The sequence below is a fragment of the Quercus lobata genome, chromosome 11 (genome assembly GCF_001633185.2).
Source record: "Quercus lobata isolate SW786 chromosome 11, ValleyOak3.0 Primary Assembly, whole genome shotgun sequence".
NCBI lineage: Eukaryota > Viridiplantae > Streptophyta > Magnoliopsida > Fagales > Fagaceae > Quercus > Quercus lobata.
The window spans coordinates 3757453-3774047 of NC_044914.1; the positions used below are offsets into that span (position 1 = coordinate 3757453).

At 34.8% G+C, this 16595-nt stretch overlaps 1 pseudogene; it reads left to right on the forward strand.

The window, feature by feature from the left end:
- Positions 1-1187: 1187 nt before the first annotated feature.
- LOC115966293 lies at positions 1188-10868 on the forward strand (annotated as a pseudogene).
- The last annotated feature ends 5727 nt before the right edge of the window (positions 10869-16595 follow it).

Sequence of the window (16595 nt, forward strand, 5' to 3'; positions counted from 1 at the left end):
TGAGAATTTCACTCCTTTCATGGCTTTTCTTCATACCCATTTGCTCAATTTTCCTCAACTTTGGTATTTTTGTGGTGTCTCAATCTCAAACATGTCTTAGCGATCAGCGGGACTTGTTGATCAGATTGAAGAAAAGTCTCATCTTCAACCGTACATTGTCCACAAAACTGTTGCACTGGAATGAAACTTAGTTTCCTAATTGCTATTTGTGGAAAGGTGTAAACTGCAACAACCTCCTTTTTTAAATGACAAAAGCTCGAAAAGTCATCACTATGATTAATCTCACCTAAAAAAAACAATCTCTCTCTCTCTCTCTCTCTCTCTCTCTCTCTCTCTCTCTCTCTCTCTCTCTCTTGTCTTGCATTTTGGCTTTTGGTTCTCTAGTTCTCTTTTTATACCCCCAAAGTCCACTGACATTCAGTGGTGCTTCCGTCCCGTGCCAAACCCGAGTGGGTTTTGGTCAGCCACCGCTCTAGCCACAAGCCAAAAATAAGGTCATGTTCCATGGGCCTTTTCTCTCTTGAACCCATAATTCATTTCATCACCTCTCTCTTCAATTCTTTACTGTACGAGTCTTTCTTCTTACAGATCCCAATGAGAATTTCACTCCTTTCATGGCTTTTCTTCGTACCCATTTGCTCAATTTTCCTCAACTTTGGTATTTTTGTGGTGTCTCAATCTCAAACATGTCTTAGCAATCAGCAAGACTTGTTGATCAGATTGAAGAAAAGTCTCATCTTCAACCGTACATTGTCCACAAAACTGTTGCACTGGAATGAAACTCAGTTTCCTGATTGCTGTTTGTGGAAAGGTGTAAACTACAACAACCTCCTTTTTTAAATGACAAAAGCTCGAAAAGTCATCACTATGATTAATCTCACCTAAGAAAAACAATCTCATCTCTCTCTCTCTCTCTCTCATGTCTTGCCTTTTGGCTTTTGGTTCTCTAGTTCTGTTTTTATACCCCCAAAGTCCACCGACTTTCAGTAGTGCTTCCGTCCCGTGCCAAACCCAAGTGGGTTTTAATCGGCCACCACTCTAGCCACAAGCCAAAAATAAGGTCATATTCCATGGGCCTTTTCTCTCTTGAACCCACAATTCATTTCATTACCTCTCTCTTCAATTCATTTCATCACTCCTTTCATGACTTTTCTTCGTACTCATTTGGCCAAGTGACGTGGTCTACCATGAGGATTGTATAATTTCTCCCACATTTTAGTCATATAAACAACTTCAAACTTCTACCCAATAAATTTAAATCTCCCCATTATCACCCCTATGTATTTTTGTAATTGGAAAATGTAGTAATGTCAAATTATAATGGATTCAAATTATTAACTTTTACATAAAATAAAAAATAAAAATAGAAGAGTCTCTAAGCATGCGCATGAGAGTGTGCTGAGAGGCTAGTTAATCATTAATCCATTTTCAAAACCCAGGATAAACAACCTCCTTTTTTAAATGACAAAAGCTCGAAAAGTCGTCACTATGATTAATCTCACCTAAGAAAAACTTTCTCTTCTCTCTCTCTCTCTTGTCTTGCATTTTGGCTTTTGGTTCTCTAGTTCTGTTTTTACACCCCCAAAGTCCACTGACATTCAGTAGTGCTTCCGTCCTGTGCCAAACCCGAGTGGGTTTTGGTCGGCCACCACTCTAGCCACAAGCCAAAAATAAGGTCATGTTCCATGGGCCTTTTCTCTCTTGAACCCACAATTCATTTCATGACCTCTCTCTCTTCAATTCTTTACTGTACAAGTCTTTCTTCTTACAGATCCCAATGAGAATTTCACTCCTTTCATGGCTTTTCTTTGTACCCATTTGCTCAATTTTCCTCAACTTTGGTATTTTTGTGGTGTCTCAATCTCAAACATGTCTTAGCGATCAGCGAGACTTGTTGATCAGATTGAAGAAAAGTCTCATCTTCAACCGTACATTGTCCACAAAACTGTGCACTGGAATGAAACTCAGTTTCCTGATTGCTGTTTGTGGAAAGTTGTAAACTGCAACAAGGAGGGACGTGTTGTTGATCTTGACCTGTTCAACGAATCCATCACGGGTGGACTTGACAATTCAAGTCCCCTTTTCAGTCTCCATTATCTTCAGACCCTGAATTTGTCTTACAACAAGTTGAGGTCTTCACAAATTCCATCTCAATTTGGCAATCTGACGAATTTGTTTTATCTGAACCTGTCAAATTCTGGCTTTGCGGGGCAGATTCCTTCAGAGATTTCGAACCTTAAAAGGTTGGTTACCCTTGATTTGTCTTCCTATCTTTTGCTGAGTTATTCCATGCTGGAAATTAAGAAACCAAATTTAGCTACGCTAGTAAAGAATTTTGGGGAGCTAAAGGAACTTTATCTTGATGGTGTAAATATATCAGCACTAGGGAACGAATGGTGTCAGGCCTTATCTTCTTCAGTGCCAAATCTAAGGGTGTTGAGCATGTCTGATTGTTATCTTTCAGGGCCTTTTGATTCCTCCTTACAGAAGCTTCAGTCTCTCTCAATTATTCGTCTCGATTTTAATCTCTTTAATGCCCCCGTTCCAGATTTTTTTGCAAATTTCGCAAATTTGACTTCCTTGGGTCTCAGTTTTTGTGGATTGATTGGAACATTTCCAGAAAAAGTCTTCCGGATTCTAACACTGCAGACAATTGACTTGTCAAATAATGAACTACTTCAAGGTTCTTTGCCAGAGTTTCTTCCAAATGGTTCTCTTCGATCACTGCCAGATTCTATTGGTAACCTTGCAATGTTGTCAAGAATAGATCTTTCAAGTTGCAATTTCAATGGATCGATACCGAACTCTATAGGAAATCTTACTCAATTGGTTTATTTGGACATGTCATTCAACAACTTCACCGGGCCAATTCCATCATTCAGCATGGCCAAGAATTTGACAGATATAAACCTTTCCCATAATGATCTAACAGGTAAGATTCATTCCCTTATCTGGAAAGATCTTCTGAAACTGGTCAATCTTGACTTGAGTTACAATTCACTTGAAGGGAATATTCCGTACTCCCTGTTTTCCCTTCCATCATTGCAAAGATTACGACTTTCCAACAACCAATTTTCTGGTCGACTTGAATTTAATTTGTCTTCTACCCTACTGAATTTCCTTGATTTGAGTAGCAACAACTTGGAAGGGCCAGTACCAACTTTTACTTTCAACTTAAAGGTCTTAAGCTTCTCTCACTTTCTTCTAACAACTTTAGTGGACACTTTCAGCTTAATAAGTTTCAGCAGTTGAGAAACCTTTCCAATCTTGATCTTTCATACAACAGCTTGTCGATTGAATATATTGAAACTAATTCTTCATCATCTTCCTTTCCCCAAATTACTACATTAAGATTGGCTTCTTGCGATTGAAGACTTTTCCTTATTTCTTGACAAACCAATTCACATTAAACTTTCTAGACCTCTCACAAAACCAGATTCATGGAGAGATTCCTAACTGGATTTGGGAATTTTATGATCTCTTTTCCTTTAACCACCTGATGATGACTCCGGAGGTAGCTATATTCAACCTTTCATTTATCAGTGCCCTAGACCTTCACTCCAACCAGCTTGAGGGGGAACTTCCGGATCTTCCACCATCTGCCATATACTTGGATTTTTCGATGAATAATTTCAACTCTGTCGTACCAGCTAGAGTTGGTGACTCCCTTTCTTCAGCTCATTTCACCTCTCTTTCAAGCAATAAATTCCATGGGGGTATCCCTCAATCATTGTGCAACGCTCCATGTCTTCAAGTTCTTGATCTGTCTAATAATACCCTGGATGGCATGATTCCCCAATGTTTAATCGAGATGAGTGAGACTTTCAAGTTAGGGGTGCTAGATTTAAGGAGAAACAAACTCAGTGGCACAATAAGTGATACATTTTCAGGAAATTGTGGTTTACAAACGCTAAATCTCAACAAAAACCTACTTGAAGGAACAGTACCAAGGTCTTTAGGCAATTGCAAAAGTTTGGAGGTCTTTGACATTGGGAACAACTACATCGAAGATACCTTGCCATGTCACTTGAGGAACATATCCAGGTTGCATGTCCTTGTCTTGCGGTCTAACGAATTTTATGGGTCCATTCATTGTGAAGGATCAAATGCTCCATGGCCAATGCTTCAAATTTTAGACCTCGCTTCAAACAATTTTACTGGTCCATTTCCAAGAAAATCCCTCTCTACCTGGAAGGCAATGACAAACAATGAAGATGTGGCACAATCAGAGCTCAAACACCTAGAATTTGATGCCCAAGGAATCATTCAATATCGTTATCTAGATGTAACAACAGTTACCATGAAAGGTCAAGAAATGGAGTTAGGGAAGATATTGACTGTTTTCACCTCCTTTGACCTTTCATGCAACTATCTTGATGGGCCAATACCAGACAATATAGGAATACTCAATTCCTTGTATATTCTTAATTTGTCGCACAATGCTTTCATAGGCCAAATTCCACCGTCTCTAGGAAAATTAAGTCAACTTGAGTCACTAGACCTGTCAAGCAATCAGCTTAGCGGTGAGATCCCTATGCAACTTGCAGATAGTCTTACCTTCTTGTCAGTCCTAAACCTCTCGCTTAATCAATTGGTTGGGCCAATTCCATGTGTCAAGCAATTTGGTACATTTTTGGAAGCTTCATATGAAAGGAACAAAGGATTATGTGGGGTGTGTTTTGAAGACAAATTTTGAATCTGCAGAGCCAAGTTTGCCACCATCTGAAGATATTCACTTGAAATCTAGGCTTTTGATTAATTGGAATTACTTAAGTGCTGAACTGGGATTTGCTTTCGGCTTTGGGATGGTTATTGGGCCGCTTATCTTTTGGAAGCGGTGGAGGATACTGTATTACAAACATGTTGATGACATTTTTTTCAGAATCTACCTACAGTTATAGCTTGGGGGGTAACTACACTGTCGAATGCTAGCACATAGGAATGTGGGGCGGAGGTACTAAGGATAGGTGTGAAAAGCAATACAGGCATGAATAAATCGAGTCTTTTGGCTGAATATTGCTAAATTTGAAGTTAATTTGTGTTATAGGTACTGTTTCAACTTATTTAGGAATCTGAGGAAAGAGAGTGAATTTCGGCAATGGTATTGCCGAAATTCAACAAAAGTAGGAGAGAGAAATTTTTGATTTTCGGCAACACCATCACCGAAATAGGAGGGAAATTTTTTTATTTTTTTTCCCTCCTATTTCGGCAATGCCATTGCCACATTTCACTCTTTTTTTTTTTTTTTTTTTTTTAGAAATGATATGTGCACACAATTTTTACAATATTTTTACAACATTTTTACAACAAATCACAGGTAATTAGTTATTATTAGTTAAAATTTGAATTTAACACTGAGATTACTTTTTTAATCCAACAAATATAACCTGCCACTTAAAATTTGTTGTAAAAATATTGTAAAAATTGTACAACAAATCACAGGTAATTAGTTATTATTAGTTAAAATTTGAATTTAACACTGAGATTACTTTTTTAATCCAACAAATATAACCTGCCACTTAAAATTTGTTGTAAAATATTGTAAAAATTGTGTGCACATATCATTTCTAAAAAAAAAAAAAAAAAAAAAAGAAAAGAGTGAAATGTGGCAATGGCATTGCCGAAATAGGAGGGGGAAAAAAAAAAATTTTCCCTCCTATTTCGGTGATGGTGTTGCCGAAAATCAAAAATTTCTCTCTCCTACTTTTGTTGAATTTCGGCAATGGTATTGCCGAAATTCACTCTCTTTCCTCAGCTTCCTAAATAAGTTGAAACAGTACCTATAACACAAATTAACTTCAAATTTAGCAATATTCAGCCAAAAGACTCGGAATAAATCTGTATTTTCTTTTTTGCTTTCATTATATGAGCAAATTAAAAAATGTATCCACTCTGTTAGGTATGATGCTCGTAACTATTTCATATTCTCCATGAACTTTATTGTAAGATCATATTAAATTAAGTTGTTTTCATATACAACTAGCTTTAAATTCTATTCAGCAATTATATATATAGCTTTAAAAATTTTCTACCATGTCTATAGTTTTCATTACAAGGACATGACTTTCGTTTTTTTTTTTTTTTTTTTTTTTTTTTAAATATTTAGCACATGACTTTTTATGAGTGGAGTAATGCTAGATGCACAAAGTTTTTTTACAATTTCTATCACAACGGTTGACATTTTAAGTTGTGATTGAAAAAAAAAAATCATTTTTACATGGCCTTATTATTTACACAACCTTTATTAGCATCAATTACAAAATATTGTCTCAAAAATTGTGAAAAACATTGTGATAATTTTATTTTATTTTTTGTTTGTTTATGCTTAATGTTATTGAGTAAATAAGCCTTCCTATCAAGTGTTTCTCCTAAATTCATTTGGCAGTGTTGGATGACAAAATGCTTGTAGAAGGAGGAAAATAGGCCTCGTCGGGATGCGAATGGGTTTTTTAGTTAGTGTGTTTGCCGTTTGGCAGCATTGAAACATATGCGGAAGAAAACGGATTTTTTTTTGAAGAAAGTCTATTGACATAAAAAATTTGACAAATTTTTCACATTAGTTGATGTGGTAGCTTGGTAGTAGTAGGTATAAATATGATTTTTTTTTTTTTTTTTTTTGGGTGAATTTAGATGAGAATCAGTAATAGTTTATCATAGTAAAGTTTGTCAACTCAACCGTTATGAAAAATGTTATGAATTTTTTTATGTATTGCTTTTTTCTTTTTCTTTTTTTTTGAAAAGTGCTACATTTACAACAGTTTCACAACAAATTTTAAGTGTTAAGTTGTTATTAATTCTAATTTGAACCCATCACTAAAATTACTTTTTTATACCATAAATAATATCTAGTAACAACCTAACAATTAGGATTTGTTGTGAAAAATGTTATGAACATAACATTTATCTCTCTCTCTTTTCTTGTTTTACATTTGATAAAAAATATTATTTTATTTATTGTCTAATATTTGGATTTAATTAATGCTATTACAATAAAAGAAATAACTCTATTAGCTAAAATTTGGTGGCTTTTTTCTACTTGGGAGCCTTAGGCAACCGCCTTATTCACCTATAGCATAGAGCTGGCCCTGGTAGCAGGTTGTAAAGAATTTTTTAATGTGCAAATATTCTCTCTCTCTCTCTCTCTCTCTCTCTCTCTCTCTCTCTCTCTCTCTCTCTCTCTCTCTCTCTCTCTCTCTCCCTCTTGGTGAAGCTTGGCGGGTTTGGGTTGTGGTGATTGTGGTTGTGGTTTGGGTTTGCGATCTGTGTCGCGGTGGTTGAGGGACTTGGTTCCGTCATTTAAGTTTCAGTGGTGGTTGGGTTTTGTTTGCAGTGGTGGTGGTGATGCCTTGTGGTTTAGGTTTTGGGTTTTGTTTAGGTGTTTGGTGAGTTTTAGTTTGGGTATTAGGTTTTGTTTGGATTTGGGTTTGGGTTTGAATCAGCAGTTGTGGTGGTGGGTGATGCGATTGGGTTGCTTAACGATGGGTGGCGGTGGTGGGTTGTTTGGGTTTTGGGTTTGGATATTGGCTTTTGTTTGGGTATGAGTTTGAATCAGTGGCTTTGGTGATTGGTGGTGCAATTAGGTATCTCAGTAGTGGGTCGTGGTGGTGCGATTGGGTTGCTCGGCGATGGCAGTGGCAAAGGGTGGCTAAGAGATAGATAGGAAGAGAGACCAAAATTATAGAGAGGAGATATATATATATATATATATATTATTTTAACGGGTTGTATGTGAAAATAAAAACTCGGATGTTGAGTATATTGTAAATAAGGTTTGTATAATAGATAAAGTAGGTTTTTAGATGGTAAAATAACAACTTTTATACTATTCCAAATGTGAATGCTGTAATGGATCAATTATTTGACTATTTGTCTATTTCCAACTTTAAACCTATTTATTGTTTTGTTTTTCTGAATTATTTGAACCTATTATTGGTAACTATATCTAATTAAGTTTTAGTAGTCGATTATACACTATAGTTGATTTCTTGTAAATTCAAAGAAAAATATGGTGCTTTAAAAGTAATTCTTATAAACTAATCGCTAACCCATGCGATGCACAGGATTCTTTAAAAAGAAAAAAACAATATTGCAATTATCATTTGCTGCACTAAATCAGAATGTCTCAAGACTCACTAATCAAATAATACAACTAAATGGAGAAGACCCAAGCATAACATAAAATCTTCACTAATTCAAATATTAAACATTGTCAAACCTAGTACACAATATGCTTGTGCCCAATAAAAGAAATCCTGTATATCAGCTCCATAAAAATACATAAATGCTGAAAAGATTAATACCACTACCATAGGTCCATTGGCAATGAAGTTATTTTCATAGTTACATATATATTGTGAATAAACAAATAAACAATTTGCAATAATGATCGCAATCTTATTTTCATAATAAATAAATAGAATATAGTTACTAATGTCTAATTCTTTTGCTATGACTCAAAAAGAGTAGAGAAAGAACATAATACAACAAATCTGCATTATATAGAAGAGTACATGATATATTTATTCAGCATAAAACATAGAGTTCTATAAATTGTTATTAATTTGTATTTCAAATCTCTTGTTAAATAAATTATAGACACAACCATTGAGTCCATCAACACATATTTGGCAGCTATGCAAATGCAATAACAAAACTCAAAATAATAGAAGAGACATTTTCATGGGCAGTGTCCTACACAACCTTATTAAGTGCACCCCTTTTCAAAGGATCCAAATGTCCCTTATAGTGAAATAATTGGCAAATGGCCATTAAATGTCTTTGCATTTTAATCAACCTCAAAGCCTGCATAAAATTAAAGAATAATTAGTGTTATAATTTTTTATAAATTATATCTTCAAGTGACTATTTACCAAACACTTCCATCTAAATCCACATATCCAACTAATTTTCACAATCTAAGCAATAATTACGTCAAAAGCTAAGTGTCTTGTATTAGATTATCAGAGCTTTTATGTCAAATCAATTTCCATTCTCAAATAAAAGACAATGCATTGTCTAATTCCTAGTTTTATAATATTGAAATCAAGTTAGAGCATATACATAGCATTCTGTATGCAAACTTCAACCAAATTACAAAGAAATAACTGGGGTTATAAGAAAAACCAATTTTTGCAACTCCTTTAATTTAGTTATTTCTTATCTATTCATTTAGCAGTTCAACTATTTTAAAGCAACACCTTGAAGAACTTAAAAATCAATTACATAGATAACAAATACTCACAAAGCCTTGGCAGCTTCTCAAAATTATCAAAGGAAATAAAAACTCAACCACAAAGCCTTGGCTATATTTGTCCATTTTCACCACCCTTTCTTGTACCAAAGTTCTAGACTTGTTCTGTAAATTCACCTACTCAGCTGCCTTGTTTTCAATTGATATAATGATGGTTAGGATGTTGATATAAGGCTTTGAGCAAAGCACTTTCAGTGAGGAACTCGCTTTTAGCGCCTAGGGGCCTCATTTTGGTGCCTCTCACCTTGGGAAATCAAGCATTGGCGACTTAAGGTCACCTTTCGCTTTTGATTACAATAGTCCAAACCAAGTGGTAAAAGGAGGCAAAATATCCACAATTTATAACCAAGGATAAACACTCAAACAGGGTATAATCAAGCCAAGTCTCACATGTGTATGAGATACAAATTGCAATGCATGATAACTCCGTGTAATGTCAAGCAATATAAAGTTTGCATTAAAGAGCATAAAAATCCAACCATTGTTACACAGCACCATTGCATTGCCCTGTAATTTGTACATTGCAGGCAGTTAAAAAATCAGAATAGCCCTTTTGCATAAATCAACATATAATGAATGACTCTAAAGGGTTTTCTAGCAAAATCTTGCTGATGGCATTAGCATGAAGCAGCATAGTAACCGTAACAAACAACAATTAAACTTCCTCAGCTCCAGGGTTCAATTGTTGTTTCAAACCTAAATTGCTCAATTTTGTTCCAGGTAATAGAAAATAAATAAATAAAATTGTTGTAATTTTGTCAAATTTATCATTGCTCCCCATATGCAAAATCCCACTAAGACCTAGCATCAAACACCTCACAGGCACTATTATAGAGACTCTTTTTATCATTTTGTCGAATAGAGCAAAAACTAATATTTAAATTGCCACAATTAAAAGCACAACCACCATTCAAAATTTGAGAGAAAAGTAGGATAATTAATCGATATTTAGTTATAATAAAAAAAGAAGACAAAGTAGAAGAGTTTGAAGAAGTTACCCATGATTGGATTAGACTATAACTGAATCAAGCGAAGAATGAACTTTGCCCATACACACAAATCATCTTTCACCATCGTCATCCAAAAATCTCTACCTAAATCTCAAATCATGAGCCTAGAAGGCTAGAATCACAGAAATCACAGGTCCTCTTCTTCGGCTTGCTCTTGCTCTTCTTCGTCATCTTCTTCTTTGACAAACTTTATCTTTACAAACTACATGCCCAAAAGAACACCATATGAGTTGTTATTTCAGATTTATACATGCTTAAGTTGAAGGAAATTAGCAAGAGCAATTGGAGTCAATAAAATTTTTATTAATTTAAAGGAGAAGAGAATAGCGTCAGAAGAAGTTACCATCTTGATTTTAGGTATGTGGGAAATTTTGGGCCACTCCTCTCCTGTCTCTGCTTCACAGCATTCATCTAGAATCGAACTCCCCCAGATTTCGAATTTCTGTAACAGAATTATAGGAATGAAGTTCAGTAGTGACTTTAACTTTGGGCAATTGCAGATCTTTAAAATCGTTTTTTGCTTTTAGGTTGTGGGTTTGATATGGTATGATTATGGTGGTTTGTGGGTTGCAGTTATTGTGGGTGGTGGTGTTGCTGCTGCCTACTGAGTGCTAAGTTGTGGTGGTTGTGGGTGGAACAGGAAAGGAGAAGGGGAATGGGAGAAATAGGGTTTAAGGAAGGAAACCTCTGTTGGTTTGTGGGTATGGCAGGTATGGTGGGTTTTGATTGAGGAAGGAGAAGGCAAAGAGCTATTTTTTGAGGAAGGAGAAGGCAAAGAGCTGGTTTTGCGTTTATCAGGTTTTAGAAAAGTTTTATTTTGCCTGAAAAGTTTTTTTTTTTTTTTTTTTGTTTTGTTTATGTTTTTCTTAAAAAATATTATGATGACGTGGAAAATTGTGGAAGTTTCAAAAGTTTCGGTTTTATATATATATATATATATATATATATATATTGATAAATGTATGATTGTAGATTTTAAAATTGAATTTGGCTAAATTTGCTAATGAATTCCATGCTTTTGACATCGATGTCCAAACTTATTTCTTTTCTCTCAGTGTAACATGATCATGGTGGCTTAGAAACGGTGATTTTTATATTGACCATGGCCGACATGACAATGATGATAGAAATTTTTTTTTTTTTTTTTTTTTTTTTTTGAGATAACCGCCCTGAAGGCAAACTTTATTCAAAGAAATTACAAAACATCATGAACAACTAGAGGAGCTATATCTTCAGGAATGGTATCGAACCAAACCTGTAACTCATAGCCGGACTTAGAGCGTCTAGCTAAATGATGGGCAACTTGATTGCCTGATCTTTTAACATGATTGAAAGAAATAAAGTGAAAGTCCCTAACTAATACAAGAATATCCTCAATGACATGACCATATTCGGGGTTGCTAACATCTTCCTTACAAATAGCTTTAATAAGTACCTCTGCATCACCTTCAAAGATGCAGTCCAGTGCAGAAATTTCTTTTACAAACTCCATAGCCCTTCGACAAGCCAAGGCTTCAACCGTAGCTGCAGACAAAGGGAGAGAGACTCGTTGAGACAATGCAGCTCTGACTGAACCTGAAGTGTTTCTGACTACAATGCCAATTCCTGCAGAACCCAACTTCTTGAAAAGAGCTGCATCAAAATTAATATTGGCATGAGGTAGAATAGGGGGAATCCAACGCACTGATCTATTACAGGGCATATCAGCTCGGGTTTGAGAGACTTGGGCAGCTAGGAAATTCGAGAGCAGGTCCTTTGCTTTGTCCCTGATTCAATGCAGCTCAACCCTCTGCTCTTTAAGCCTAACAGAGTTCCTATTTCTCCAAATCAACCAAAAAATCAATGCTAACATGTCTGTATTAAGCCGATCCCTCATGGTGATATTAGAGCAAAACTATTGAAAAACATATGATAGAAAAACTTAGAGGTAAACCCATGGGTATTGCAGTTTTGTCGAAGAAAGTGTACGGGCTGAGAGACAGGTAGAAAGAATCTTTGCCCATGATAAGTTTATAACTGGTGGGTTTATTTCATTTGAATATTATTTGCGGTGTGAAGAAGGTGGGAGATTTTTTTTTTTTTTTTTGATAGAAAGTGGGAGTTGAGGTAGCAGTTGGATTTCTTGGTGCAATATTTGAGAGCGGTCCTATTTTGATGGCATGAGAGTTAGAAATATATTTTTAATATGCTATCCTCATGTTTTGTCTCAACCTATATCTAGGAAAACAGGAGTATTTTAGAACAAAAAAAATCAGGTCCAAACGGGAAAAACCCATTAAATAGTAGTATAGACAAGCTTCGGGGCACGCGCTCATGCACGTGCTCAGAGGCTCTTTTATTTTTTTGAGAAAAAGTTAAGAACCCATTATAATTTGAGATTAATATATTTTCCAATCACAAAAACGCCTAGGAGTATGAGGAGTGTTAAGGAAAACCAATGTGCCATACAATTACTCCACACTCTTCTTTGCAATATACACTATCCAACAGCTTGTAAAATCTTCCATCTCAATATCCATTTTTTTTTTTTTAATGATTACAAAGTAAGGGAAATAACGGGATCTAGTGCGACATGGCAACAAAATTCCCTTGGACATCATTAAAATTTAACATCACAGTGACTTAGAGGTAAAAGCTACAGTTCTCGGAAAACTTGGTTGGAAATCTTGTCCTACCGTCATTGGAGCAAAACCATAGAAAAACATACGAAAGAAAAACTTAAAGGCAAATCTTTGGGTTTTGCAGTTTCTCCGAAGAATGGCTGAGAGAGAGGTAGAAAGAATCTTTGCCCATGATCAGTTTATAACTGGTGGGTTTATTTAATTTGAATATTATTTGTGGAGTGAAGTAGGTGGGAGATGTGTATAACATGTGGATTCCTTTTTCTCAGACTCTTTGGCAAAAGTTTTTTTTTTTTTGGGTGTATAGTGGGAGTTTTTTATTTATTTTTATTTTATATAATGTTGTTTGGTCGGAGGTTTTTTTTTTTTTTTGGACAGGAAGTGGGAGTTGAGGTAGCAGTTGGATTTTTTGGGCAATAATTGAGAGCGGTCCTATTTTGATGGCATGAGAATTAGAAATGTATTTTTACTATGCTATCCTCAAGTTTTGTCTTTACCTAAACCTAGGAAAACAGGAGTATTTTAGAACCAAAAAAATCAAGTCCAAACAAGAGAAACCCCTTAAATAGTAGTATAGACTAGCTTCTGAGCATGTGCTCACGCACGTACTCAGAGGATCTTTTTTTTTTTTTTTGAGAAAAAGTTAATAATTTGAATCCGTTACAATTTCGGATTAATATATTTTGCAATCACAAAAATGCCTAGAGGTATGAGGCTATGAGCAGGGTTAAGCGTTTGCGGTTCAAATAAAGGGAAAACCGATGTGCCATACAATTACTCCACACCCTTCTTAGCAATATACGCTATCCAACAGCTTGTAAAAACTTCCATCTCAATATCCTTTTTTTTTTTTTTTTTAAATGATTACAAAGTAAGGGAAATATTGGGATCTAGTGCAACATGGCAACAAAATTCCCTTGGATATCATTAAAATTTGACATCACAGTGAATTAATGGTAAAAGCTACAGTTCTTGGAAATCTCAGTTGGAAATTTTTCCTAACATCATAGGAGCAAAACCATAGAAAATCATATGAATGAAAAAGTTTAAGGCAAACCTTCGGATCCTGTAGTTTTGCCGAAGAAAGTGTACGACAAGCTGAGAGACAAGTAGAAAGAATCTTTGCCCATGATAAGGTGGGAGATGTGAAGAAGGTTTATTTAATTTGAATATTATTTGTGGAGTGAAGAAGGTGGGAGATGTGAATAACATGTGGCTTCCTTTTTTTCAGACACTTTGGCAAATGATTTTTTTTTTTTTTGGGGTGTGTAGTGGGAGTTTTTTTTTTAATGGTTTGTAGTGGGAGTAGGTTTTTTTTTTTTTTTTTTTGAAAGCAAGTGGGAGTTGAGATTGCAGTTGGATTTTTTTGGAGAATTAATTCAGAGCGATCCTATTTTGAAGGCATGAAAGTTAGAAATGTATTTTTACAGTGTTATCCTCAAGTTTTGTCCCTACTTAAACCTAGAAAAATATGAGTATTTTAGAACAAAAAAAATCCGGTCCAAATAGGAGAAATCCCTTAATAGTAGTATGGACTAGTGTTTGAGCACACACGCGCATGCTTAGAGGCTCATTTACTTTTCTGGGAATAAGTTAATAATTTGCATTCTTTATAATTTGGAATTAATATATTTTTCAATCACAAAAATACCTAGCGGTGTGATGAGTGTTAAGCGCTTGTGAGTGAAATAAAGGGAAAACCAATGTGCCATACAATTACCACACTCTTCTTTGCAATATACACTATCCAACAGCTTGTAAAAACTTCCTTCTCAATATCCATTTTTTAAAAATGATTACAAAGTAAGGGAAATAACGGGATCTAGTGCGACATTGCAACAAAATTCCCATGGACATCTTTAAAATTTGACATCACAGTGAATTAAAGTTAAAAACTACTGTTCTTGGAAAACTCGGTTGGAAATCTTCTTCTAACATTATTGGAGCAAAACCATAGAAAAACATATGATAGAAAAACTTAAAGGCAAACCCTTGGGTATTGTAGTTTTGTCGAAGAAAGTGTACGGGCTGAGAGAGGTAGAAAGAATCTTTGCCCATGATCAGTTTATAACTGGTGGGTTTATTTGATTTGAATATTATTTGTGGAGTGAAGAAGGTGGGAGATGCGAATAATATGTGGATTCCTTTTTATCAGACTCTTTGGCAAAGATTCTTTTTTTTTTTTTTTTTTTTTTTTTTTTTTTTTTTTTTTTTTTTTTTGTGACAGGAAGTGGGAGTTGAGCTAGCAGTTGGATTTTTTGGAGCAGTAATTGAGAGCGGTTCTATTTTGTAGACTTGAGAGTTAGAAACATGGTTATCAAAATCCCGATCTGGATCTTACGATTTTATGATCCCACTTATCCAAAACGACCTTGATCTTTCAAAGATCTTAGCAATCATTTTGGATTGTACAATTCTGATGATTCCAAACAATCTTGGTTTCATGTAATCTTCTTTAACTTGATAGAGGGCTCAATTAGACATAAATGAAAAATAACATCCTAATAAACCAAGCTTTGCTATTTTAATGTATAGAGATAAAGTATTAGTTAAACCAAACAAAAAATAACATCCCAATAGAGTGTCATGTTTTGAGATTTTTGGCTTTTTTAAATGATGCTTACAAATGGATGTAATGATGTATGGTAATTACATCAAATGAATGCAAATTTTTGGTTTTTTTATGAATGTATAATTTATGTGATTACTTAACATGCCAATTTGTTTTTTTTTTCTTCTTCAAATAAAGTAGGATCTTACGATTCACAATCCGATCCTAAGATCCATGATCTCACCTACCTCCCACGATTTTATGTAAGATCCCGATTTTAACAACCTTGGTTAGAAATGTATTTTTACAATGTTATCCTCAAGTTTTGTCTCTACTTAAACCTAGGAAAATAGAAGTATTTTAGAACCAAAAAAAATCCTGTCCAAACAGGGGAAACCCCTTAGTAGTGTAGACTAGCCTCCATACTCAAAGGCTCTTTTATTTTTTTTGGAAAAAAGTTAATAATTTGCATCCATTATATTTCTGGATTAATATATTTTCCAATCTCAAAAATACCTTGATGTGTGATGAGTGTTAAGCGCTTGTGGGTGAAATAAAGGGAAAACCAATGTGCCATACAATTACTCCACACTCTTCTTTGCAATATACGCTATCCAACAGCTTGTAAAAAATTCCATCTCAATATCCATTTTTTTAAATGATTACAAAGTAAGGGAAATAATGGTATCTAGTGCAACATTGCAACGAAATTCCCTTGAACATCTTTAAATTTTGAAATCATAGTGAGTTAAAGTTAAAAACTATTGTTCTTGGAAAACTCGGTTGGAAATCTTTACCTAACATTATTGGAACGAAACCATAGAAAAAGTGAAAAACATATGATAGAAAAACTTAAAGGCAAACCTTTGGGTATTGCAGTTTTGCCAAAGAAAGTGAACTGACTGAGAGAGAGGTAGAAAGAATCTTTGCCCATGTTAAGCTTATAACTGGTGGGTTTATTTAATTTGAATATTATTTGTGGAATGAAAAGGTGGGAGATGTGGATAACGTGTGGGTTCCTTTTTCTCTGACTCTTTGGCAAAAGGTTTTTTATTTATTTTTTTTTTTTTTTGGGTGTGTAGTGGGAGTTTTTTATTTATTTTAATGGTGTGTTGTGGGAGTTGAGATAGCAGTTAGATTTTTTGGAGCAGTAATTGAGAGCA